The sequence below is a fragment of the Lipotes vexillifer genome, unplaced genomic scaffold (assembly GCF_000442215.2).
Source record: "Lipotes vexillifer unplaced genomic scaffold, Lipotes_vexillifer_v1.1 scaffold977, whole genome shotgun sequence".
NCBI classification, from domain to species: domain Eukaryota; kingdom Metazoa; phylum Chordata; class Mammalia; order Artiodactyla; family Lipotidae; genus Lipotes; species Lipotes vexillifer.
Genome location: NW_006783088.1, coordinates 533,965 through 536,275, shown reverse-complemented (window position 1 = coordinate 536,275; position 2,311 = coordinate 533,965).

Here is a 2,311-nt window from a genome sequence, read left to right as displayed (position 1 = left end):
TAGGGAAAGTAAATCATATATTAAGTTGAACTCCAGTTTCTCTTTGTTGAATTCCCCAAGTGATGAGTTTATTTTGCCCGTGGGAGCAAAGAAACGTTTTTAGGGATCGTTTTGTTTATCTGATCAAAAGATTTAAAGCTCTTATACTTGCTGAAAATCTGCCTTATTAGCACTACTACAACGTGTCTCTATCTTTGTCACATGTCGTTGTACTTGTGTAAAGGAAAAGTTCATAGGAAAGAGAACAGGCATAGGCTCTGATAAATGTTTCTCAAGCGGGTCCCGGGGACGAAGAATTTTGTTTCAGGCTGGAGGGGCCGTCTGAAACAAGCATGGCATCAACCGCTTCACTCTGGAAGCCCTCAGCAGTCAGCTTCGCGCTTCCCCGGTTGTCCAAAGAACAGAAGAACCCAGAGAAGGCTGGAAGAAGCCGGGAGGAAAGGAAGGAGAAAGCCTCCAAAGTCCCGAAAGTCAGGCAGTCTTAGTCCCACCTCCCTCCTTTCAAGCTGTCCGCGCTGAAGAGGGAGCTCTCTCCTCCGCCAGCCTTGGACGGAGCTGCGAGGCCTTCGCTTCGCCAGAGGAGGAGCGACCTGGGTGGGGCGCTGGCGGCGGCGATGCGCGCGGCGGAGCGGGTGAGCATTGGGGAGCCAGAAGCGCGCCAGGCCCCGGGGCTGGGAGGGGAAGGGACCGGGGCCCCAGGGCCTGGGCCAGGCAGCGTCCCCCACCTGGGGGACCCAAGTAGGAGCAGGGGGTTTTTTTGTTTGTTTGTTTGTTTTACATCTTTATTGGAGTAGAATTGCTTTACAATGGTGTGTTAGCTTTTGCTATATAGCAAAGCGAATCAGTTATACATATACATATGTCCCCATATCTCTTCCCTCTTGCATCTCCCTCCCTCCCACCCTCCCTATCCCACCCCTCCAGGCGGTCACAAAGCCCCGAGCTGATCTCCCTGTGCTGTGCGGCTGCTTCCCACTAGCTATTTCAGGGGCTGCTTCGTGTTGTGTTCCGTGCCGGTGCGAGCGGGGTGGTGGGCTCGGACGAAGCCTAGGGTCAGCCGCGATCTGATTCCTACCTCTCGACGACGGCCAGGCTCAGCTGTGGGGAGCCCGAGCCAGGGAAGAGTGAGAAGGGGGAGGGGAAAGGGAGGAGAGAGAGGAGAGAATCATCTCTCATTTTACAAACAGAAAACTAAGGCTCAGAGAGGCTGAAGTGAGTTTCCTAAATAGCTCATTCCCAGTAAATGATGAAGCCAGTACCTCTGCTCCACTGTGAAATAGTCGAGTGAATAAGTATAGTCTTTACATAACTTCTTGACCAGAAATGCAGGGGCTAGAACTTAAACTAAACAAGGTGAAGAAAGAACCCAGGAGGTGAACATTCTACAAACAATTTCTCTGTTCTCTTCAACAAATCATTGCTTTTTCTAGAATAGAAGAGCTCAAAAGACATAATAATTAAAGACAACTTATGTACCTCAATTGGACCTTGGTCTGATATAAGAAAAAGTCCAAAATTTTTCAGATGGAAAGTGGTAATTAGGGTTAAAATGTCATGATGTCTCTAAGTGTAAAATAATGTAGTAAAATAAGAAGATGATGTAAATTTGCAAATAAAATGAGCACATTACCCTATGTTACAAGTATATGGAGGCTCATTATACTATCCTCTTTTTTTTCTATTTGAAAATGTTCATAATCAAAAGTCACCAAAAATATACTCTCTGGGGCTTTGTGACCTTGAGTAAATAGTTTGATCTCTCTGGGGGTTCAAAGGCTTTATTAGTGAAGCGGGACTAATAATACCTATCTCACAGGGTTGTAAGAATTATATGATAGTTTATGAAAAGCAATTAGAACAGGGCATAGTTCCTCACACGCACACTTCATTCATTCATTGAATATATCTTTGCTGAAGACTTGCCCTGGGCCACGCTTTGTGTTAGATGATGGAATTCTGAAGACAGATGGCTGCTACCCTCCATGGCTTTCATTCTAGTGGTATATATCACTATTGAAGAGTTCACTATTTTATTTACATTGTTCATTCCCTTCTGGGGAGACATCAGAGGGAAGATAGATGGGGAAAAATAATACAGAATCCCTCTTTAAACTAAAAACTAAAGCTGCAACAAAAGTTTCTCACTAACTTCCCAGGCGGACTCTCACTTTACGTTTATTTAGCCTTCATGGCACTACACAATTCTCTTCCCATCTGTTTCCCTATAATTATACCATCTCGGTATCATCTTCATCTTAAATGGAGGCCAGATCTTAACATCAGTGTATCTAGAACACACTTTTGAATTCTC